This window comes from Styela clava, chromosome 8 (assembly GCF_964204865.1).
Source record: "Styela clava chromosome 8, kaStyClav1.hap1.2, whole genome shotgun sequence".
Taxonomy (NCBI): domain Eukaryota; kingdom Metazoa; phylum Chordata; class Ascidiacea; order Stolidobranchia; family Styelidae; genus Styela; species Styela clava.
Window position 1 is genome coordinate 21,037,486 of NC_135257.1, and position 24,543 is coordinate 21,062,028.

At 37.7% G+C, this 24,543-nt stretch overlaps 20 non-coding genes across 20 annotated transcripts; all 20 read right to left on the reverse strand.

The window, feature by feature from the left end:
• Nucleotides 1-67: 67 nt before the first annotated feature.
• Nucleotides 68-140, reverse strand: Trnak-cuu (transfer RNA lysine (anticodon CUU)). The gene has a single exon. It is a non-coding gene; the product is annotated as a tRNA-Lys (tRNA).
• Nucleotides 141-1,761: 1,621 nt separating this feature from the next.
• Nucleotides 1,762-1,834, reverse strand: Trnak-cuu (transfer RNA lysine (anticodon CUU)). The gene has a single exon. It is a non-coding gene; the product is annotated as a tRNA-Lys (tRNA).
• Nucleotides 1,835-2,218: 384 nt separating this feature from the next.
• On the reverse strand, nt 2,219-2,291 carry Trnar-acg (transfer RNA arginine (anticodon ACG)). The gene has a single exon. It is a non-coding gene; the product is annotated as a tRNA-Arg (tRNA).
• A 581-nt stretch (nt 2,292-2,872) lies between these two features.
• Trnak-cuu (transfer RNA lysine (anticodon CUU)) lies at nt 2,873-2,945 on the reverse strand. Its single transcript has one exon. It is a non-coding gene; the product is annotated as a tRNA-Lys (tRNA).
• A 384-nt stretch (nt 2,946-3,329) lies between these two features.
• On the reverse strand, nt 3,330-3,402 carry Trnar-acg (transfer RNA arginine (anticodon ACG)). Its single transcript has one exon. It is a non-coding gene; the product is annotated as a tRNA-Arg (tRNA).
• Nucleotides 3,403-4,080: 678 nt separating this feature from the next.
• Nucleotides 4,081-4,153, reverse strand: Trnak-cuu (transfer RNA lysine (anticodon CUU)). Its single transcript has one exon. It is a non-coding gene; the product is annotated as a tRNA-Lys (tRNA).
• A 1,790-nt stretch (nt 4,154-5,943) lies between these two features.
• Trnar-ucg (transfer RNA arginine (anticodon UCG)) lies at nt 5,944-6,016 on the reverse strand. The gene has a single exon. It is a non-coding gene; the product is annotated as a tRNA-Arg (tRNA).
• Nucleotides 6,017-6,662: 646 nt separating this feature from the next.
• Nucleotides 6,663-6,735, reverse strand: Trnak-cuu (transfer RNA lysine (anticodon CUU)). Its single transcript has one exon. It is a non-coding gene; the product is annotated as a tRNA-Lys (tRNA).
• Nucleotides 6,736-6,973: 238 nt separating this feature from the next.
• Nucleotides 6,974-7,046, reverse strand: Trnar-ucg (transfer RNA arginine (anticodon UCG)). Its single transcript has one exon. It is a non-coding gene; the product is annotated as a tRNA-Arg (tRNA).
• Nucleotides 7,047-7,458: 412 nt separating this feature from the next.
• Nucleotides 7,459-7,531, reverse strand: Trnar-gcg (transfer RNA arginine (anticodon GCG)). The gene has a single exon. It is a non-coding gene; the product is annotated as a tRNA-Arg (tRNA).
• A 161-nt stretch (nt 7,532-7,692) lies between these two features.
• Nucleotides 7,693-7,765, reverse strand: Trnak-cuu (transfer RNA lysine (anticodon CUU)). Its single transcript has one exon. It is a non-coding gene; the product is annotated as a tRNA-Lys (tRNA).
• A 1,483-nt stretch (nt 7,766-9,248) lies between these two features.
• On the reverse strand, nt 9,249-9,321 carry Trnar-gcg (transfer RNA arginine (anticodon GCG)). The gene has a single exon. It is a non-coding gene; the product is annotated as a tRNA-Arg (tRNA).
• A 161-nt stretch (nt 9,322-9,482) lies between these two features.
• On the reverse strand, nt 9,483-9,555 carry Trnak-cuu (transfer RNA lysine (anticodon CUU)). Its single transcript has one exon. It is a non-coding gene; the product is annotated as a tRNA-Lys (tRNA).
• A 1,621-nt stretch (nt 9,556-11,176) lies between these two features.
• Nucleotides 11,177-11,249, reverse strand: Trnak-cuu (transfer RNA lysine (anticodon CUU)). Its single transcript has one exon. It is a non-coding gene; the product is annotated as a tRNA-Lys (tRNA).
• A 384-nt stretch (nt 11,250-11,633) lies between these two features.
• Trnar-acg (transfer RNA arginine (anticodon ACG)) lies at nt 11,634-11,706 on the reverse strand. Its single transcript has one exon. It is a non-coding gene; the product is annotated as a tRNA-Arg (tRNA).
• A 443-nt stretch (nt 11,707-12,149) lies between these two features.
• On the reverse strand, nt 12,150-12,222 carry Trnar-ucg (transfer RNA arginine (anticodon UCG)). The gene has a single exon. It is a non-coding gene; the product is annotated as a tRNA-Arg (tRNA).
• Nucleotides 12,223-12,385: 163 nt separating this feature from the next.
• Nucleotides 12,386-12,458, reverse strand: Trnar-ccu (transfer RNA arginine (anticodon CCU)). Its single transcript has one exon. It is a non-coding gene; the product is annotated as a tRNA-Arg (tRNA).
• A 379-nt stretch (nt 12,459-12,837) lies between these two features.
• Nucleotides 12,838-12,912, reverse strand: Trnar-acg (transfer RNA arginine (anticodon ACG)). The gene has a single exon. It is a non-coding gene; the product is annotated as a tRNA-Arg (tRNA).
• A 705-nt stretch (nt 12,913-13,617) lies between these two features.
• Nucleotides 13,618-13,690, reverse strand: Trnak-cuu (transfer RNA lysine (anticodon CUU)). The gene has a single exon. It is a non-coding gene; the product is annotated as a tRNA-Lys (tRNA).
• A 1,209-nt stretch (nt 13,691-14,899) lies between these two features.
• On the reverse strand, nt 14,900-14,972 carry Trnar-acg (transfer RNA arginine (anticodon ACG)). The gene has a single exon. It is a non-coding gene; the product is annotated as a tRNA-Arg (tRNA).
• Nucleotides 14,973-24,543: the final 9,571 nt, after the last annotated feature.

Here is a 24,543-nt window from a genome sequence, read left to right on the forward strand (position 1 = left end):
TAATTAGACTTTTACCTGACCAAACTCCCATATTTATAGACAGTTTGCCTTTCCAAAAACTATCGTACGCCCAACGTGGGGCTCGAACCCACGACCGTTGGATTAAGAGTCCAACGCTCTACCGACTGAGCTAGCCGGGCGACGAGTCCGATTTCTTACAACGGATCATTTGATCACGGTTTGATTCATTTCAACGGATCGCCCTCATTCAATGAGGGAGAAACTTGTCAAAGTGGGTTGAAAAAAGGTGGTACAAAAATTAAAATCATTTTGACTTAAATGAATAAACCAGACAATTTTAAACAGTCGCGCCAGGACTCGAGCGTGGAATCTTCTTTTTCGAATTCAGCCGCGTTATCCACTGCGCCACGCGCCCGTCTACCAAACGAAAAAGTTATTATGAAGAAACAGTTCGAGTGTACAAATGATTTGTTTGACAAAGACAAAAGATAGAAGATCGTAGTTTTGTTGACAAATAAAACATAAGATTTTGAGAACTTATAACACAATTTGTAACATATCTGCCAGCACGCCAGGATTCGAACCTGGAATCTTCTGATCCGTAGTCAGACGCGTTATACATTGCGCCACGCGCCCGTCTACTAAACGAAAAAGCTATTATGAAGAAACAGTTCGAGTGTACAAATAAAAGGATCCTTAAAACCGAGTACACGAAATATGGAAAAGAGTTACTTAGACTTTTAACTGACCAAACTCCCATATCTAATGATAGTTTGCATTTCAAAATATCTACCGAACGCCCAACGTGGGGCTCGAACCCACGGCCGTAGGATTAAGAGTCGAAGGCAGCCGCGTTATCCACTGCGTCACGCGCCCGTCTACCAAACGAAAAAGCTATTATGAAGAAACAGTTCGAGTGTACAAATGATTTGTTTGACAAAGACAAAAGATAGAAGATCGTAGTTTTGTTGACAAATAAAACATAGGACTTTGAGAACTTATAAAACAATTTGTAAAATATCTGCCAGCACGCCAGGATTCGAACCTGGAATCTTCTGATCCGTAGTCAGACGCGTTATACATTGCGCCACGCGCCCGTCTTCATATTTAGAGAAATCAATATGTATGAAAGAATTTTCATAACAATTCGAGTGTACGAATAAAAGAGGGGTTAGATTAATTGTCCAACAATATACAGACTGACCTAGCCAGGCGAAGGGTTTGATTCTTTTCAATCCATGAGGAAGAAAATTGCCGAAGTCGGCTGGAAAAAGGTGCTGCAAGAATTTAAGTCGATCTGACTCAACACGAAACACGAACACGAGTACACGAAATACGGAAATGTGTTAATCAGACTTTTAACTGACCAAATTCCCAGCACTGTTACGAAGTTAGAAAAATGATAAAGCAATATTTTCACAAAAAATGTATTACAAGAGATAGAAGTTTTAGATTTGTTTGACAAAGACAAAAGATAGAATGACTTTGAGGGTTGGATTAAGTGTCCAACAATATTCCGACAAAGCTATCTGGGCAACGGGTTTGATTCTCTTCAACGGATTGCCTTCATTTAATAAAGAATAAACATGCCAATGTCGTTTGAAAAAAGATGCAAGAATTTAAGTCGATACGCGTTATCCATTACGGCACGGGCCCGTCTAGCAAATGGAAAAAGGCTATTCTGAAGTAACAGTTTGAGTGTACAAATAAAAGGATCTTTAGAACCGAGTACACGGAATATGGAAATGAGTTAATTAGACTTTTAACTGAAGACAGTTTGCCTTTCCCAAAACTACCGAACGCCCAACGTTGGGTTCGAACCCACGACCGTTGGATTAAGAGTCCAACGCTCTACCGACTGAGCAAGCTGGGCGATGAGTATGATTTCTTACAACTGATCATTTGATCACGGTTTGATTCATTTCAACGGATCGCCTCCATTCAATGAGGGAGAAACTTGTCAAAGTGGGTTGAAAAAAGGTGCTACAAGAATTAAAGTCGTTCTGACTAAAATGAATATACCAGACAATTTTAAACAGGCGCGCCAGGACTCGAGCGTGGAATCTTCTTATCCAAATTCAGCCGCGTTATCCACTGCGCCACGCGCCCGTCTACCAAACGTAAAAGCTATTATGAAGAAACAGTTCGAGTGTACAAATGATTTGTTTGACAAAGACAAAAGATAGAAGATCGTAGTTTCGTTGACAAATAAAACATAAGTCTTTGAGAACTTATAAAACAATTTGTAAAATATCTGCGAGCACGCCAGGATTCGAACCTGGAATCTTCTGATCCGTAGTCAGACGCGTTATCCATTGCGCCACGCGCCCGTGTTCATATTTAGGGAATGAGGGAGAAACTTGCCGAGGTCGGCTGGAAAAAGGTGCTGCAAGAATTTAAGTCGATCTGACTCAACACGGAACACGAACACACGAGTACACGAAATACGGAAATGTGTTAATCAAACTTTTACCTGACCAAATTCCCAGCATTGTTACGAAGTTAGAAAAATGATAAACCAAAATTTTCTCAAAAAATGCATTAGAAGAAATAGAAGTTTTAGATTTGTTTGACAAAGACAAAAGATAGAATGACTTTTATGGTTGGATTAAGTGTCCAACAATATACCGACAAAGCTAGCCGGGCAGCGGGTTTGATTCTCTTCAACGGATTGCCTTCATTTAATAAAGAATAAACATGCCAATGTCGTTTGAAAAAAGATGCAAGAATTTAAGTCGATACGCGTTATCCATTGCGGCACGCGCCCTTCTAGCAAATGGAAAAAGGCTATTCTGAATGAACAGTTTGAGTGTACAAATAAAACGATCTTTAGAACCGAGTACACGGAATATGGAAATGAGTTAATTAGACTTTTAACTGAAGACAGTTTGCCTCTCCCAAAACTACCGAACGCCCAACGTGGTGCTCAAACCCACGACCGTTGGATTAAGAGTCCAACGCTCTACCGACTGAGCAAGCTCGGCGATGAGTATGATTTCTTACAACTGATCATTTGATCACGGTTTGATTCATTTCAACGGATCGCCTCCATTCAATGAGGGAGAAACTTGTCAAAGTGGGTTGAAAAAAGGTGCTACAAGAATTAAAGTCGTTCTGACTAAAATGAATATACCAGACAATTTTAAACAGGCGCGCCAGGACTCGAGCGTGGAATCTTCTTATCCGAATTCAGCCGCGTTATCCACTGCGCCACGCGCCCGTCTACCAAACGTAAAAGCTATTATAAAGAAACAGTTCGTGTGTACAAATGATTTGTTTGACAAAGACAAAAGATAGAAGATCGTAGTTTTGTTGACAAATAAAACATAAGTCTTTGAGAACTTATAAAACAATTTGTAAAATATCTGCGAGCACGCCAGGATTCGAACCTGGAATCTTCTGATCCGTAGTCAGACGCGTTATCCATTGCGCCACGCGCCCGTGTTCATATTTAGGGAATGAGGGAGAAACTTGCCGAGGTCGGCTGGAAAAAGGTGCTGCAAGAATTTAAGTCGATCTGATTCGAAACGGAACACGAACACACGAGTACACGAAATACGGAAATGTGTTAATAAAACTTTTAACTGACCAAATTCCCAGCATTGTTACGAAGTTAGAAAAATGATAAACCAAAATTTTCTCAAAAAATGCATTAGAAGAAATAGAAGTTTTATATTTGTTTGACAAAGACAAAAGATAGAATGACTTTTATGGTTGGATTAAGTGTCCAACAATATACCGACAAAGCTAGCCGGGCAACGGGTTTGATTCTTTTCAACGGATCGCCTTCATTTAATAAAGAAGAAACATGCCAATGTCGTTTGAAAAAAGGTGCAAGAATTTAAGTCGATCGGTCTAAAATTAATACACCAGACAATTTTGAACGAGCGCGACAGGACTCGAACCTGGAATCTTCTTTTCCGAAGTCAGACGCGTTATCCATTGCGCCACGCGCCCGTCTACCAAATGGAAAAAGCTATTCTGAAGAAACAGTTTGAGATTACAAACAAAACCATCTTTAAAACCGAGTACCCCAAATATGGAAAAGAGTTAATTAGACTTTTAACTGACCAAACTCCCATATCTAATGACAGTTTGCATTTCAAAAAATCTACCGAACGCCCAACGTGGGGCTCGAACCCACGACCGTTGGATTAAGAGTCCAACGCTCTACCGACTGAGCTAGCCGGGCGACGAGTCTGATTTCTAACAACGGATCATTTGATCACGGTTTGATTCATTTCAACGGATTGCCTTCATTCAATGAGAGAGAAACTTGTCAAAGTGGGTTGAAAAAAGGTGCTACAAGAATTAAAGTCGTTCTGACTAAAATGAATATACCAGACAATTTTAAACAAGCGCGCCAGGACTCGAGCATGGAATCTTCTTATCCGAAGTCAGCCGCGTTATCCACTGCGACACGCGCCCGTCTACCAAACGAAAAAGCTATTATGAAGAAACAGTTCGAGTGTACAAATAAAAGGATCCTTAAAACCGAGTACACGAAATATGGAAAAGAGTTAATTAGACTTTCAACTGACCAAAGTCCCATATCTAAAGTTAGAGTTTGCATTTCAAAATATCTACCGAACGCCCAACGTGGGGCTCGAACCCACGGCCGTAGGATTAAGAGTCGAAGGCAGTCGCGTTATCCACTGCGCCACGCGCCCGTCTACCAAACGAAAAAGCTGTTATGAAGAAACAGTTCGAGTGTACAAATGATTTGTTTGACAAAGACAAAAGATAGAAGATCGTAGTTTTGTTGACAAATAAAACATAAGACTTTGAGAACTTATAAAACAATTTGTAAAATATCTGCGAGCACGCAAGGATTCAAACCTGGAATCTTCTGCTCCGTAGTCAGACGCGTTATCCATCGCGCCACGCGCCCGTCTACATATTTAGGAAAATCAATATTTATGAAAGAATTTTCATAACAATTCGAGTGTAGGAATAAAAGAGGGGTTAGATTAATTGCCCAACAATATACAGACTGACCTACCCAGGCGAAGGGTTTGATTCTTTTCAATCAATCAGGGAGAAACTTGCCGAAGTCGGCTGGAAAAAGGTGCTGCAAAAATTAAGTCGATCTGACTCAACTCGAAACACGAACACGAGTACACGAAATACGAAAATGTGTTAATCAGACTTTTAACTGACCAAATTCCAAGCATTGTTACGAAGTTAAAAAATCGATAAAGCAACATTTTCACTAAAAATGCATTACAAGAGATAGAAGTTTTAGATTCGTTTGGCAAAGTCAAAAGATAGAATGACTCTGAGGGTTGGATTAAGTGTCCAACAATATACCGACAGAGCTATCCGGGCAACGGGTTTGATTCTTTTCAACGGATCGCCTTCATTTAATGAAGAAGAAACATGCCAATGTCGTTTGAAAAAAGGTGCAAGAATTTAAGTCGATCTGTCTAAAATTAACGCGTTGAAAGCTTTTGTGAGTCATAATAAAACATTTATTATGAATCATAAAAGCTTATAATCGTCAGACAAGGAGAATTTGCGAGATAAAACGCCTGACTTTTTTTTGGTGAGGCAGCTGCGATCAAACGACTCGATATTTTTATAACTTCCTGACGTTGTGAGATGTCCACTCTCCTATGTTATGTAGCATATAAAATGACCTTCAAAATAACACCTTATCATACTAGCTTTTGTTATTGGTTAGCGCGCAACGCAAAGGTTTATGGAATCATTTTCTTGTTGTGCGACGTTTTTATATCGCAGCGGGAAGTACACGCGTGATATGTAAGCAAAATTTTATCACTTCTAAATGTCATATAAGGTTCATTCTCATATTGTTGTGTGGGGAATGAGATTTCCTTTCAAGCAAGACAATAACAAACATTCCAGACCTCATGGTATACACACAGCATTGCAAAACGTCTGAAACGTCGCGCATGCGTCAGACCGGGAGGATTAGGTTAAGTCGATTTGTCTAAAATTAACACACCAGACAATTTTGAACGAGCGCGCCAGGACTCGAACCTGGAATCTTCTGATCCGAAGTCAGACGCGTTATCCATTGCGCCACGCGCCCGTCTGCCAAATGGAATAAAGCTATTCCGAAAAAACAGTTAGAGTGTACAAATAAAATGATCTTGAGAACCGAGTACACGAAATACGGAAATGTGTTTATCGGAATTTTAAATGACCAAATTCCCAGCATTGTTTCGAGGTTAAAAAAACGATAAAGCAATATTTTCACAAAAAAAATACATTACAAGAGAGAGAAGTTTTAGATTTTTTTGACAAAGACAAAAGATAGAATGACTTTGAGGGTTGGATTAAGTGTCCAACCATATACCGACAAAGTTATCCGGGCAACGGGTTTGATTCTTTTCAACGGATCGCCTTCATGTAATAAAGAAGAAACATGCTAATGTCGGTTAAAAAAAGGTGCAAGAATTTAAGTAGATCTGTCTAAAATAAATACACCAGACAATGTTAAACGAGCGCGCCAGGACTCAAACCTGGAATCTTCTGATCCGCAGTCAGGCGCGTTATTCATTGCGCCACGCGCCCGTCTACCAAATGGAAAAGGCTATTCTGAAGAAACAGTTTGAGTGTACAATTAAAAGGATCTTTAGAACCGAGTACACGAAATATGGAAATGAGTTAATTAGACTTTTACCTGACCAAACTCCCATATTTATAGACAGTTTGCCTTTCCAAAAACTATCGTACGCCCAACGTGGGGCTCGAACCCACGACCGTTGGATTAAGAGTCCAACGCTCTACCGACTGAGCTAGCCGGGCGACGAGTTCGATTGCTTACAACGGATCATTTGATCACGGTTTGATTCATTTCAACGGATCGCCCTCATTCAATGAGGGAGAAACTTGTCAAAGTGGGTTGAAAAAAGGTGGTACAAAAATTAAAATCGTTTTGACTTAAATGAATAAACCAAAACGTCTGAAACGTCGCGCATGCGTCAGACCGGGAGGATTAGGTTAAGTCGATTTGTCTAAAATTAACACACCAGACAATTTTGAACGAGCGCGCCAGGACTCGAACCTGGAATCTTCTGATCCGAAGTCAGACGCGTTATTCATTGCGCCACGCGCCCGTCTGCCAAATGGAATAAAGCTATTCCGAAAAAACAGTTAGAGTGTACAAATAAAATGATCTTGAGAACCGAGTACACGAAATACGGAAATGTGTTTATCGGAATTTTAAATGACCAAATTCCCAGCATTGTTTCGAGGTTAAAAAAACGATGAAGCAATATTTTCACAAAAAAAATACATTACAAGAGAGAGAAGTTTTAGATTTTTTTGACAAAGACAAAAGATAGAATGACTTTGAGGGTTGGATTAAGTGTCCAACCATATACCGACAAAGTTATCCGGGCAACGGGTTTGATTCTTTTCAACGGATCGCCTTCATGTAATAAAGAAGAAACATGCTAATGTCGGTTAAAAAAAGGTGCAAGAATTTAAGTAGATCTGTCTAAAATAAATACACCAGACAATGTTAAACGAGCGCGCCAGGACTCGAACCTGGAATCTTCTGATCCGCAGTCAGGCGCGTTATTCATTGCGCCACGCGCCCGTCTACCAAATGGAAAAGGCTATTCTGAAGAAACAGTTTGAGTGTACAATTAAAAGGATCTTTAGAACCGAGTACACGAAATATGGAAATGAGTTAATTAGACTTTTACCTGACCAAACTCCCATATTTATAGACAGTTTGCCTTTCCAAAAACTATCGTACGCCCAACGTGGGGCTCGAACCCACGACCGTTGGATTAAGAGTCCAACGCTCTACCGACTGAGCTAGCCGGGCGACGAGTTCGATTGCTTACAACGGATCATTTGATCACGGTTTGATTCATTTCAACGGATCGCCCTCATTCAATGAGGGAGAAACTTGTCAAAGTGGGTTGAAAAAAGGTGGTACAAAAATTAAAATCGTTTTGACTTAAATGAATAAACCAGACAATTTTAAACAGTCGCGCCAGGACTCGAGCGTGGAATCTTCTTTTTCGAATTCATCCGCGTTATCCACTGCGCCACGCGCCCGTCTACCAAACGAAAAAGTTATTATGAAGAAACAGTTCGAGTGTACAAATGATTTGTTTGACAAAGACAAAAGATAGAAGATCGTAGTTTTGTTGACAAATAAAACATAAGATTTTGAGAACTTATAACACAATTTGTAAAATATCTGCCAGCACGCCAGGATTCGAACCTGGAATCTTCTGATCCGTAGTCAGACGCGTTATACATTGCGCCACGCGCCCGTCTACTAAACGAAAAAGCTATTATGAAGAAACAGTTCGAGTGTACAAATAAAAGGATCCTTAAAACCGAGTACACGAAATATGGAAAAGAGTTAATTAGACTTTTAACTGACCAAACTCCCATATCTAATGATAGTTTGCATTTCAAAATATCTACCGAACGCCCAACGTGGGGCTCAAACCCACGGCCGTAGGATTAAGAGTCGAAGGCAGCCGCGTTATCCACTGCGCCACGCGCCCGTCTACCAAACGAAAAAGCTATTATGAAGAAACAGTTCGAGTGTACAAATGATTTGTTTGACAAAGACAAAAGATAGAAGATCGTAGTTTTGTTGACAAATAAAACATAGGACTTTGAGAACTTATAAAACAATTTGTAAAATATCTGCCAGCACGCCAGGATTCGAACCTGGAATCTTCTGATCCGTAGTCAGACGCGTTATACATTGCGCCACGCGCCCGTCTTCATATTTAGAGAAATCAATATGTATGAAAGAATTTTCATAACAATTCGAGTGTACGAATAAAAGAGGGGTTAGATTAATTGTCCAACAATATACAGACTGACCTAGCCAGGCGAAGGGTTTGATTCTTTTCAATCCATGAGGAAGAAAATTGCCGAAGTCGGCTGGAAAAAGGTGCTGCAAGAATTTAAGTCGATCTGACTCAACACGAAACACGAACACGAGTACACGAAATACGGAAATGTGTTAATCAGACTTTTAACTGACCAAATTCCCAGCATTGTTACGAAGTTAGAAAAATGATAAAGCAATATTTTCACAAAAAATGTATTACAAGAGATAGAAGTTTTAGATTTGTTTGACAAAGACAAAAGATAGAATGACTTTGAAGGTTGGATTAAGTGTCCAACCATATACCGACAAAGTTATCCGGGCAACGGGTTTGATTCTTTTCAACGGATCGCCTTCATGTAATAAAGAAGAAACATGCTAATGTCGGTTAAAAAAAGGTGCAAGAATTTAAGTAGATCTGTCTAAAATAAATACACCAGACAATGTTAAACGAGCGCGCCAGGACTCGAACCTGGAATCTTCTGATCCGCAGTCAGGCGCGTTATTCATTGCGCCACGCGCCCGTCTACCAAATGGAAAAGGCTATTCTGAAGAAACAGTTTGAGTGTACAATTAAAAGGATCTTTAGAACCGAGTACACGAAATATGGAAATGAGTTAATTAGACTTTTACCTGACCAAACTCCCATATTTATAGACAGTTTGCCTTTCCAAAAACTATCGTACGCCCAACGTGGGGCTCGAACCCACGACCGTTGGATTAAGAGTCCAACGCTCTACCGACTGAGCTAGCCGGGCGACGAGTCCGATTTCTTACAACGGATCATTTGATCACGGTTTGATTCATTTCAACGGATCGCCCTCATTCAATGAGGGAGAAACTTGTCAAAGTGGGTTGAAAAAAGGTGGTACAAAAATTAAAATCATTTTGACTTAAATGAATAAACCAGACAATTTTAAACAGTCGCGCCAGGACTCGAGCGTGGAATCTTCTTTTTCGAATTCAGCCGCGTTATCCACTGCGCCACGCGCCCGTCTACCAAACGAAAAAGTTATTATGAAGAAACAGTTCGAGTGTACAAATGATTTGTTTGACAAAGACAAAAGATAGAAGATCGTAGTTTTGTTGACAAATAAAACATAAGATTTTGAGAACTTATAACACAATTTGTAACATATCTGCCAGCACGCCAGGATTCGAACCTGGAATCTTCTGATCCGTAGTCAGACGCGTTATACATTGCGCCACGCGCCCGTCTACTAAACGAAAAAGCTATTATGAAGAAACAGTTCGAGTGTACAAATAAAAGGATCCTTAAAACCGAGTACACGAAATATGGAAAAGAGTTACTTAGACTTTTAACTGACCAAACTCCCATATCTAATGATAGTTTGCATTTCAAAATATCTACCGAACGCCCAACGTGGGGCTCGAACCCACGGCCGTAGGATTAAGAGTCGAAGGCAGCCGCGTTATCCACTGCGCCACGCGCCCGTCTACCAAACGAAAAAGCTATTATGAAGAAACAGTTCGAGTGTACAAATGATTTGTTTGACAAAGACAAAAGATAGAAGATCGTAGTTTTGTTGACAAATAAAACATAGGACTTTGAGAACTTATAAAACAATTTGTAAAATATCTGCCAGCACGCCAGGATTCGAACCTGGAATCTTCTGATCCGTAGTCAGACGCGTTATACATTGCGCCACGCGCCCGTCTTCATATTTAGAGAAATCAATATGTATGAAAGAATTTTCATAACAATTCGAGTGTACGAATAAAAGAGGGGTTAGATTAATTGTCCAACAATATACAGACTGACCTAGCCAGGCGAAGGGTTTGATTCTTTTCAATCCATGAGGAAGAAAATTGCCGAAGTCGGCTGGAAAAAGGTGCTGCAAGAATTTAAGTCGATCTGACTCAACACGAAACACGAACACGAGTACACGAAATACGGGAATGTGTTAATCAGACTTTTAACTGACCAAATTCCCAGCACTGTTACGAAGTTAGAAAAATGATAAAGCAATATTTTCACAAAAAATGTATTACAAGAGATAGAAGTTTTAGATTTGTTTGACAAAGACAAAAGATAGAATGACTTTGAGGGTTGGATTAAGTGTCCAACAATATTCCGACAAAGCTATCTGGGCAACGGGTTTGATTCTCTTCAACGGATTGCCTTCATTTAATAAAGAATAAACATGCCAATGTCGTTTGAAAAAAGATGCAAGAATTTAAGTCGATACGCGTTATCCATTACGGCACGGGCCCGTCTAGCAAATGGAAAAAGGCTATTCTGAAGTAACAGTTTGAGTGTACAAATAAAAGGATCTTTAGAACCGAGTACACGGAATATGGAAATGAGTTAATTAGACTTTTAACTGAAGACAGTTTGCCTTTCCCAAAACTACCGAACGCCCAACGTTGGGTTCGAACCCACGACCGTTGGATTAAGAGTCCAACGCTCTACCGACTGAGCAAGCTGGGCGATGAGTATGATTTCTTACAACTGATCATTTGATCACGGTTTGATTCATTTCAACGGATCGCCTCCATTCAATGAGGGAGAAACTTGTCAAAGTGGGTTGAAAAAAGGTGCTACAAGAATTAAAGTCGTTCTGACTAAAATGAATATACCAGACAATTTTAAACAGGCGCGCCAGGACTCGAGCGTGGAATCTTCTTATCCAAATTCAGCCGCGTTATCCACTGCGCCACGCGCCCGTCTACCAAACGTAAAAGCTATTATGAAGAAACAGTTCGAGTGTACAAATGATTTGTTTGACAAAGACAAAAGATAGAAGATCGTAGTTTCGTTGACAAATAAAACATAAGTCTTTGAGAACTTATAAAACAATTTGTAAAATATCTGCGAGCACGCCAGGATTCGAACCTGGAATCTTCTGATCCGTAGTCAGACGCGTTATCCATTGCGCCACGCGCCCGTGTTCATATTTAGGGAATGAGGGAGAAACTTGCCGAGGTCGGCTGGAAAAAGGTGCTGCAAGAATTTAAGTCGATCTGACTCAACACGGAACACGAACACACGAGTACACGAAATACGGAAATGTGTTAATCAAACTTTTACCTGACCAAATTCCCAGCATTGTTACGAAGTTAGAAAAATGATAAACCAAAATTTTCTCAAAAAATGCATTAGAAGAAATAGAAGTTTTAGATTTGTTTGACAAAGACAAAAGATAGAATGACTTTTATGGTTGGATTAAGTGTCCAACAATATACCGACAAAGCTAGCCGGGCAACGGGTTGGATTCTTTTCAACGGATCGCCTTCATTTAATAAAGAAGAAACATGCCAATGTCGTTTGAAAAAAGATGCAAGAATTTAAGACTATCTGTCTAAAATTATTACACCAGACAATTTTGAACGAGCGCGACAGGACTCGAACCTGGAATCTTCTGATCCGAAGTCAGACGCGTTATCCATTGCGCCACGCGCCCGTCTACCAAATGGAAAAAAGCTATTCTGAAGAAACAGTTTGAGTGTACAAATAAAACCATCTTTAAAACCGAGTACACGAAATATGGAAAAGAGTTAATTAGACTTTTAACTGACCAAACTCCCATATCTAATGACAGTTTGCATTTCAAAAAATCTACCGAACGCCCAACGTGGCGCTCGAACCCACGACCGTTGGATTAGGAGTCCAACGCTCTACCGACTGAGCTAGCCGGGCGACGTGTCCGATTTCTTACAACGGATTATTTGATCACGGTTTGATTCATTTCAACGTGCCTTCATTCAAGGAGAGAGAAACTTGTCAAAGTGGGTTGAAAAAAGGTGCTACAAAAATTAAAGTCGTTTTGACTTAAATGAATAAACCAGACAATTTTAAACAGTCGCGCCAGGACTCGAGCGTGGAATCTTCTTTTTCGAATTCAGCCGCGTTATCCACTGCGCCACGCGCCCGTCTACCAAACGAAAAAGTTATTATGAAGAAACAGTTCGAGTGTACAAATGATTTGTTTGACAAAGACAAAAGATAGAAGATCGTAGTTTTGTTGACAAATAAAACATAAGATTTTGAGAACTTATAACACAATTTGTAAAATATCTGCCAGCACGCCAGGATTCGAACCTGGAATCTTCTGATTCGTAGTCAGACGCGTTATACATTGCGCCACGCGCCCGTCTTCATATTTAGAGAAATCAATATGTATGAAAGAATTTTCATAACAATTCGAGTGTACGAATAAAAGAGGGGTTAGATTAATTGTCCAACAATATACAGACTGACCTAGCCAGGCGAAGGGTTTGATTCTTTTCAATCCATGAGGAAGAAAATTGCCGAAGTCGGCTGGAAAAAGGTGCTGCAAGAATTCAAGTCGATCTGACTCAACACGAAACACGAACACGAGTACACGAAATACGGAAATGTGTTAATCAGACTTTTAACTGACCAAATTCCCAGCATTGTTACGAAGTTAGAAAAAAAAGAAAAAGCAATATTTTCACAAAAAATGTATTACAAGAGATAGAAGTTTTAGATTTGTTTGACAAAGACAAAAGATAGAATGACTTTGAGGGTTGGATTAAGTGTCCAACAATATTCCGCCAAAGCTATCTGGGCAACGGGTTTGATTCTCTTCAACGGATTGCCTTCATTTAATAAAGAATAAACATGCCAATGTCGTTTGAAAAAAGATGCAAGAATTTAAGTCGATACGCGTTATCCATTGCGGCACGCGCCCGTCTAGCAAATGGAAAAAGGCTATTCTGAAGTAACAGTTTGAGTGTACAAATAAAAGGATCTTTAGAACCGAGTACACGGAATATGGAAATGAGTTAATTAGACTTTTAACTGAAGACAGTTTGCCTTTCCCAAAACTACCGAACGCCCAACGTGGGGCTCGAACCCACGACCGTTGGATTAAGAGTCCAACGCTCTACCGACTGAGCTAGCCGGGCGACGAGTCTGATTTCTTACAACGGATCATTTGATCACGGTTTGATTCATTTCAACGGATTGCCTTCATTCAATGAGAGAGAAACTTGTCAAAGTGGGTTGAAAAAAGGTGCTACAAGAATTAAAGTCGTTCTGACTAAAATGAATATACCAGACAATTTTAAACAAGCGCGCCATTACTCGAGCATGGAATCTTCTTATCCGAAGTCAGTCGTGTAATCCACTGCGACACGCGCCCGTCTACCAAACGAAAAAGCTATTATGAAGAAACAGTTCGAGTGTACAAATAAAAGGATCCTTAAAACCGAGTACACGAAATATGGAAAAGAGTTAATTAGACTTTTAACTGACCAAACTCCCATATCTAATGACAGTTTGCATTTCAAAATATCTACCGAACGCCCAACGTGGGGCTCGAACCCACGGCCGTAGGATTAAGAGTCGAAAGCAGCCGCGTTATCCACTGCGCCACTCGCCCGTCTACCAAACGAAAAAGCTATTATGAAGAAACAGTTCAAGTGTACAAATGATTTGTTTGACAAAGACAAAAGATAGAAGATCGTAGTTTTGTTGACAAATAAAACATAGGACTTTGAGAACTTATAAAACATTTTGTAAAATATCTGCGAGCACGCCAGGATTCGAACCTGGAATCTGCTGATCCGTAGTCCGTATGAAAGAATTTTCATAACAATTCGAGTGTACGAATAAAAGAGGGGTTAGATTAATCGTCCAACAATATACAGACTGACCTATCCAGGCGAAGGGTTTGATTCTTTTCAATCAATGAGTGAGAAACTTGCCGAAGTCGGCTGGAAAAAGGTGCTGCAAGAATTTAAGTCGGTCTGACTCAACACGAAACACGAACACGAGTACACGAAATACGGAAATGTGTTAATCAGACTTTTAACTGACCAAATTGCCAGGATTGTTACGAAGTTAGAAAAACGATAAAGCAATATTTTCACAAAAAACGCATTACAAGAGATAGAAGTTTTAGATTTGTTTGACAAAGACAAAAGATAGAATGACTTTGAGGGTTGGATTAAGTGTCCAACAATATACCGACAGAGCTAGCCGGGAAACGGGTTTGATTCTTTTCAACGGATCTCCTTCATTTAACAAAGAAGAAACATGCCAATGTCGTTTGAAAAAAAGGTGCAAGAATTTAAATCGATCTGTCTAAAATTAATACACCAGACAGTTTTCAACGAGCGCGCCAGGACTCGAACCTGGAATCTTCTGATCCGTAGTCAGACGCGTTATGCGTTGCGCCACGCGCCCGTCTACCAAATGGAAAAAAGCTATTCCGAAGAAACAGTTTGAGTGTACAAATAAAATGATCTTGAGAACCTAGTACACGAAATACGGAAATGTCGTAATCAGACTTTTACCTGACCAAATTCCTAGCATTGTTACGAGGTTAGAAAAACGATAATGCAATATTTTCACAAAAAATACAGTACAAGAGATAAAAGTTTTAGATTTGTGTGACGAAGACAAAAGATAGAATGACTTTGAGGGTTTGATTAAGTGTCCTACAATATACCAACAGAACTAGTCGGGCAACGGGTTTGATTCTTTTCAACGGATCGCCTTCATTTAATAAAGAAGGAACATGCCAATGTCGTTTGAAAAAAGGTACAAGAATTTAAAACGATCTGTCTAAAATTGATACACCAGAAAATTTTGAACGAGCGCGCCAGGACTCGAACTTGGAATCTTCTGATCCGAAGTCAGAAGCTTTATCCATTGCTCCACGCGCCCGTTTACCAAATGGAAAAAAGCTATTCCGAAGAAACAGTTTGAGTGTACAAATAGAATGATCTTGAGAACCTACTACACGAATGACCGAAATGTGTTAATGCAGACTTTTAACTGACCAAATTCCCAGCATTGTTTCGAGGTTAGAAAAACGACAAAGCAATATTTTCACAAAAAATATATTACGAGAGATAGAAGTTTTAGATTTGTTTGACAAAGAAAAAAGATAGAATGACTTTGAGGGTTGAATTAATTGTCCTACAATATACCGACAGAGCTAGCCGGGCAACAGGTTTGATTCTTTGCAACGGATCGCCTTCATTTAATAAAGAAGAAACATGTCAATGTCGAATTTAAAGTTTCAGCAAACTGCAATTTTGTGGTGAAAAATATTTGCTACTCTGGTGTGGTACATCTTCAACAGAATGTGAACTACACCGAAGCCCTGGAGATTTTTAAGAAACAAAACCAAATAGTTGGTTTGATTCGAGACGAAGAATCGTACAATGAAATTATGAGCTTTTTGGGGCAAATACCTGAAAGGCACATTTGGACAGGCATGTGGACAGGAGTTCGCTTCGATCCATTAGTAAGTGTAAACATTGTTGCCATTTCTCTTCGGTGACATTTTGAAACCCGGGCACCTGTATACGATGACTAAGTGTGTACGTGTGTCCTTTTTAATTTTTAGACTGGCGTTTTCACACCTGCGGATTCGTTTAAAAATTGGTTTAAAGATTATCCGACAATAGGAAAAATAAATGAAAACCGGACAAATGTTCGAATTGTCACTTATCCAAAACTTGGTGGATTACCTGAAGGATTGGTGAACGAGGAATGTTCAGTGGACACCCACGGAGTTCTTTGTGAAATCCAGATCTAGTTTCTGAAACTTTGATCTGCAATTTTCTTTTCAGACTTTTCAGACAGACTTTTCTTGTAAAATAATTTTTTTTTACTTTCGTTGAAAAATTTGGAATTTCATATTAATCCGGATCAAAATTTCGTCCGATCATAGAGAGTTAGAAAAAAACAACTTTGCATACAACGCCGATTCCAAAGCTCCACGGATCCTCCGGGGCCTTATTTATACATGTATATTGTTTGCTACCTGCAAATTGGGCATTTCTGCGTGAATGATACTGAGTAAAGTTTTTGAATTTGTAGTCATACAAATCAAGTAAATGTTGGAATTAAAACAAGTGGTGTGTTAATTTGTGTATGTTTGACTGATCATTGCAAAATCTTGGATAGTTTTTCATACTGACGTCCTAAGTTTGGTGATAATTAGTACAGGTTAAGGTGATTCATATCCCATGGCCACCAACTCGCCCGGTATGTAATAGGTTGAGTAGGCAATGGCGACGTAAATTAATCAATTTTTTTTTTATTTTGTTTACATTGTATAAAAAATTTAGTCTTTTCATGAGTGATGCTTATTCTACAGAATTCACTCACACAATGCAGTTTTATATGAAACGAGATTTCAATAGAATTTTGAGTCAAGGATTTATATGCTTGATTTAGGAAGAATTTAGGTAATTTCAAGATCGTAATAGAAATCATGTCAAGTTTATTTTTTAACTGTATCAACCTTCTAAGCTCATTCAATCAATCAATTCGTATTACTAGCCATTCGGGAGAAAAACAATAAAATGAAAGCGATACAGATCACGGTATATCTGTATATATTCATGCTTTTTTTCCGGATTGGAAACAGCGGAAACAGCGAATAAAAAAATACCACAACTCAGACCCTTTTATGTAAGAACAGCATCGCCTCAAAATGCAAGGCAATATTTCGACTTATTTAATTTTCAGTGAACAGGATTTGACGAAATGTCCACGTAAAAGTTACAAATAGACAAATGATTACGAGGAAAATTTGGTAGAACCCTGTGAACCACAATTATCTAGCAAAGCCTGATTAGGTTATGTACTTTTATAATTTGACGAAATCAAACGATATTGAGGGCTTTGGGTGCGACGTGGACGCAGGATCAGAATGGCAAGAAATTCAGATTATTGGAATAATCTTGATAAGAGATCTTACGTAATAAATTAGATACCTGAGCATTTTATACACTGGGAAATCATGAGAGTCACACTCTGTATTTCCCGGCGGCCGCCAATGCAATTCATAACAAAGCTTGAAGTTGTTCAGCTTCCAAGATAAGATGATATCTGGCGCTTTTCACGTGGAGTGAGCAGTGAAATGCAAAGAATAATTTGCTTACAATGTCTTTTGGTACTATATTTTGGGGATAGTCTTGAAATCCTGAATGATTAATCATTAGTGCAAATTATTATATTCTCCCAGCAATACGAGTAATATACGAACCCGGTGCAGACCACTTTCCTTCATCTACCGAAACAAAATTGTTTGGATGATGTAATCCAAAACAAGGAATGTTAATTAATTAATAAATTATAAAACATGAGCAATCCTACAAACCTCAATATCCTCGATTTTTCACCCACGTAAACACTACCCAATTTCGACATTGATTAACGTCCGAAATTAGATGTGATAGAGTGCTTTCAGCAAATCGTACTTCAACTTTATTTTTGAATTTGATATAAGTTTTGATACGTTTGTAAACTTAATTAGGATAGTATGAACCAAAATAGGGTAATTCACTATTAAAAACCAATGAAAGCTACGACCCTCGGTAGTTCCTGTTAATTAACTAGCATGTTGAAAACAAAACAAACAACAACAAACCAAAACAACATTTTTGTGATTAGGTCAAATTTCCACCTTAGTTCCCGATAGATTACTAGCCGACAATACTTTCCAATTAGTGGGCTTGTCTCTTAGACAACCTACTGCATTTTCTATCCGATGGCGACTTTTTTTTCTAATTTTTTTTTCAAGTCGGGAATTTTTGTTAAAAATAAACCATTTAGGGCTTGTGGGTCTTTTTTATTTTCTTCCACCTTTCCAACTTCTTTGAAAAATAAAGAATGACGAACCAAACAAAAATATATGTAACTTAAACTTTTCGACTCGAAATTAAGTCTGATATCATGAAAAAATGAGACATTAGAAGATAAACGTTGCAAAAAGTAGTTTTGATTTATAATCTATGGGCCTTGCAAAGTATATGCTCATCCAGATATATGCTAACAATAACTTGAACATCTATAAATCCATGGCTTATACATCAACGGCCATAAAGCAAGCGAGAAATATTTACTGATGATCAGTACACATTATCTATATATACATTGCATTAAAATTCAAGGAAATTATTTTTTTCTATTATATCATATCAATTCTTTAATAAAGTGAAGTTGAATGAAGTTCTGTCAGATCTGTTGCTGGTTTTATATTTCGCAGATGACACCGTTGTAACCAAACCAATCAGGAACGTTGTAGATTCCCTGAATTGCATGATCTGGATCTTGGTGAACCTGAAATCCGACATTTGCGCGTGACGCATCAGATAACGGATAACTAGGAGGTAGCCAAATTTCTGGTGGCATAGTGACTGTTTTTCCATCGGTCAGCACACGCTGATCATTCTGTAACAATTTAACAGAAATATAAAATTCATATATAAATTAAAACACATTTATAAGTATGATTGGTTAGGCTACGTCAGACCACTTGTGTGTTGGGAACTGAGTGAAAAACTCTGGATGAAAACCGTTATCTAAACGTCTCAATCGTGACGTCACAATATTTTTTCATATTATTTCCATAAATTAAGTTTTTCGGCTTGCTAAATATCCAGTCTCTCTAATAAATTATTGGATATCGCACGCCATTCCAGTATGTAATGATTTCATTATAAAAAGGATTTGGGCGAAATCTTCGATTCTAGTAAAATATTAGTCAAACTCCTACGATTACTCAAATTGCGAATTATCATACTGACTTGATACTCCAACCCGGTCCAGACGTCAATATATCCGTCAATCAGACCAGCAGGGACCACTGAATGTAGACAAGTTTGCAACAACTGGTAATGCGTTTTGTCGTAAATATTCGCAAGCTTTCCGTTGTTCATTGATTTTCAAAGTGTTATAGCGTTTCTGATGCTGACTTTCTTTGTACCATACACAATTACTCGAAAGGATTTTGAATTGTATGTGATGTCACATTTGTCTAAATACAACATTATCGTTGTCACGTCATTTAGTATCATAAAGAAAATGGCTCCATATCAAATTTTTCATTTAGTTCATCTAATAAACTTTATTCAGAAATACTGTACTGTAATATTACCAGGAGGGTAAAAGCCGATGGCACAAAATATTAGTATGAGACAAATGTGACAATTTCAAATGTAAGAATAGTCAAAAATTTCAGATGCATGGTTGGTAGACAAAGTCAAAGAAACGTAATCGACTAGGGTTTGGGTTGACTCCCATGAGACGAAGAATGCCTCAATCTTTAAATGTTTTGTTATCCAATCTAGATTCAAACCAACGTGTGATTAACCCTTCAATTTTCAAGATTTCTAACTCCTGGGTGAGCGTGACAATTTTTAGATAAAATTAACAAATTTTAAAACATATTTAAATTTACTTTGAGCTGATTTCTTCTCATCAAGACTCTTTTTGATCAGTCTGGCAATTTCTGTGAAGGATAATAAATTTGTTGTTTTGGAAACCAACGAGATTATTTACCATTTCATGTATCAGTATTGTTGCAATTGTAACATTATCTTATCCTATATGGCATATGTCATATATGGCATTCAAATACCGTATAACACTTACAGTATTAAATATATTTGAACGCTGAATATAAAGTAGGGCAAACTCACCAGATCCATCGTTTTTCTGTGAAATAGATATAAAATGCTGCTAATTAGTATTAATTTTGCCATCGAAAATAAGATGCCTAACCATTAAGATTTATATTGAAAACTAGTAAATCGTTGAATATCATTGACTAGTTTTAGAGTCGGATTGTGAAAACACCTATTGAAAAGAAGAACTTTATGTTTACCACGCAATCTCCAATTTGAACCAGCTTTCCATTCACGATCTTGGAAACGCAGCTTTCAGCTACCAAATATAAAACATGATATTTATGAGTTGAAAAGGGCAATAAAATTTTAAGGTGTTACTAGAAGAGTGATTGATTGTGATGTCTTTTGAAATCATTCAAAAATTTTTATATAGTCTAGCACAGTGTTCTTCAACCTTTTTTATCGTTGTATACCTTTTAGAATTTGCAAGAACTTTGTATACCTTACAAATAACAATGTTTATTTATTAAGGCCTAAATAAACAATCAATTATAAGAACATATTGTACTGCAATATTATCATGCAATCTAATAGGCTAGTGACCGCAAGTTATAAATTTGACTGACGGCCCTACCGTCAAAGGGAATAATGTTCAACGTAGATCAAACGAAGTGCATGGCAGCCGAAATCACCAACACATCCACGTAACCGCATTATCTATATAATTTGTGATGTAACAATGTGCTCACGTCGATTCTTTGCGTAAATAACATTTTATATTTCAAGTGCGCCGCGTTTGCATTGTTGTCTCCGCTTGAATATTTTATAGTTTATTATATTAGAGTTTATAATCCCTGACTTTGGCTGTACATACTTCGTATACCCTTTATCAGTTGTATTCCCAACTTATGGTCCGGTATACACTTGAGTATACCGTAAACCCGGTTGAAGAGCCCTGGTCTAGCATTTCGGTACCGAATGTAGACACACATTGCTTGTAAACTAATGATGCAAATTTTAACAAGTAATTGTAACTCAAAACAAATCTTACCAGGTAATTTTTACTCTGCATACAAGCCACAGATGAGAGAGAAAATGAGAATTATTTCGAGTAAGTCCATGTTCGGTTTTGAAAAGATTAGATGACGAAACTAAGGCTTATGAAGTAAATATCTGTTGAAAAAAACGCTAAATCAAGTGAGCTTTTGTGATAAATAATTATCACAACCAAATCGATAATGTATACCATATATTAAAGATATAAAAAACGCCCGTATGACTCATTGTTCAAACAATATTTAGTTATTATACAGTAATTGTGCAGTTGAAAACAGTTTATATACTTGCGTAGTGTTTTGTTTTGCCTCCTGAAATATATAGTAAACATGTTAAAAATAGGCTATTAGAATAACAAACTTTGTTAAACCATTAAAATAGTATTTGCAAGCAATTTTTTATGGTTTAAATTATTGTTTCATCTATTACACTTTGCCAAATTTATAACATAGAATGGTGAAAATGGCATTGCGCAAGAACTGGACATTGGTGAACCTTTATAATAGCGCATCTGAGGGCAATTTTGTTTTTAGTTAAATTTTTTGTTGCACCCCTCTAACCTGTGCCATATCTATAATATAGAATAGTGAAAACGATTGTATTACGCAACAAATAAACTTAATTCACTTTTTATGATAATGCATTTGTCGGAATGTTTTTTTGCACTCTTTTTCCTAGTTTACATTTATAAATCTAGAAGCGTGAAATTGACTGAATTACGCAACAATCAAACGTCAGACTTCCTCAGACAAGCAATTTACGACAACAACAACAACAACATTGTTGTAAAATGCTTGTCTGAGAAAGTCTGACTCTGGCCGGACGAAACGTTACAGAAATACATTTATGCTAATGTACAGCTGGACTCTTCATTTAGATAGAACAGTCATGTTTTTATAGCTACAGCCTCCTTGCAGCATACGCTTACGGATCCACTAGCATAAAGGCATCAAAAAAAGATAGGGAATTAGTCTCGCGCGACCCGACTCAAATTTATATTCAAAATTGTCCGCAAATGCACTATTATAATGGTTAAGGCGATGGACTGCTAATCCATTGTGCTCTGCACGCGTGTGTTCGAATCTCACTCGCGTCGTGGTGCAAAAAGGCCTATCCGATTACTTATTCTCTTTGATTTGAAATCAATATAGTTCCAGTGAAAACACAATAACTGCTACTATCCGTATACTGTATAAGGAATTTATCGATGATTGGAATGAGAATTGAATTAAGTGTTTTGTAAACAATAAACAACAATTATCTAGTTAATCTCGTACTCTGTAACGAATACAAGATTGAGCTATTTAATGTATTCGTTTGAGCTAGGCGCAATTGGTTCAATCCGTACCAAGCCATCAATGTGCCTTCGAAAAAAAAAACGGTGTAATAATTCCAAAACTAGGCAGCTTCAATAAAAGTATCTGATAATCGTTTGGGCAAGTTTTATGTAATCTTTGCTCGAAGTTGTAAACCTGCTTAATAAAATCACAAATAACGTTGTCGGCATGGTAAATGCCAAACAGATTTATAGTCTGTCGCCCTAACCACTCGGTCACGACAAACGGTGACCGCAGGCTGAATCAATTGATAATTGAAAAGAAATAGTCGTAGTCGGAGTCAAGTTTATTTTTTTCATCCATTAAAAAAATATTATCATGCAATGGTTTAGGCGAATAATATTGAATACACATTTATATTGGATTTTTATGATCTACTCAAACTCAGCTAAGATTAATTCCACACAAGTTTTTAAATATGGGATTCTCCAAAATTAAAATATAATATTCGAGGAAAAAGTTTAATCATCACAGTACTAGTGTAGGGTATAATGATCGAGTATTTCCTTACAACAAGAGTAAACTTAACATTGATGAATTCTTGCAACGAATTTTCTGTTCGCAATTAGATTGCGAGTTTGTAGCATCTTTATGAATTTATTCAAATCCTGATCTCATCATTCATTGAACTGACATGGACGACCTGAATTGAAATCTCTAGTTTTTCCGTATTTCTCATTAGTTTTCCCTCTGCTCTGAGTTAAATTGAATTACCAATTGCTCCGCTATAATTTGATTTCCATTCACAGGAGTCCGCACGTAATATGCTCGTTGAATGTTTTTTGCAATATTGCTGAACTGCTGAATTGTTTCTTCACTCTTTTTTAGTCTGACAATCCTTAAGATTCAGCCAATAGTCCACGTCCACGACGTTGAAATCATCTGATCTCGACTAACCTCGAGATCTGATTTATATTGAATTGGTCTCCGTTCGGTAATAACAAATGTCGTGAGTTCATTTAAATGATTTAAACAGCTAATAACTATTTAAATTTGAGTTGGGTTGCGCGAGACTAACTTCCTATCTTTTCTCTATGATTTATGCTAGTGGATCCGTATGCGTATACTGCAAGGATACTGTAGCTGGAATAAACATGACTATTCTATTCAATAAAGAGCCCAGCTGCACACTAACACAAATGTATTTCTGTAACGTTTCGTCCGACTAGAGTCAGACTTCCTCAGACAAGCAGTTTACAACAATCTTTTTTTTTTTTTTTTTTACTGTGTATAAGGTTGTTTATTCTATTCAATTAAAGAGTCCAGCTGCACACTAACACAAATGTATTTCTGTAACGTTTCGTCCGACCAGAGTCAGACTTCCTCAGACAAGCAGTTTACAACAATGGCAAGAAATAAATTTGGTAAATGAATTTGAAATATCAAATCAAGTATGACGTAACAATGCATAAACATTTAATTTGCATTTAGCCGTAGAAGTAATGATGGGAAAATTAGAACAACAAATATCAGTGGAACTCATTTCAGATGTAATTAAAAAAAAAAAAAAAAAAATTTTATTATTGCATTTACGAAAATGATGGGTAACTAAATGTAATTAAAATTATGGGCACCTAGAGAACTATTTCTGTTTACAATCTTGTTATTTCGAAATGTATTCATTTTACTATTCTATATTCATAAATATAGTAACGGGTAATAGGGTGCAACAAAAATTTAAACGATAAATAATATTACTAGGAATTGCATCTTTAGCAAAGTTAAACTAAGCTTGGTTGTTTCGTGACGCATACGCTTTTACTCCTTAAATATATTTTTTTAAATAGCGTAAGATGATATCGCCTAACAATGGTAGCGAGAAAAATCGCTCGCGAATGCACTATAAAAATAGGTGAAACAAGTTCGGTTGAGGCGAAGTGCGAGCGTTTGTGCTGATCAATTTTTGTATATAAAGCTGAGTAAAATGGCGTGCGGCAAAGGTATATGCCACGTATATATTGGTATTGAATAAAGTTGAACAAGAGAACAGAG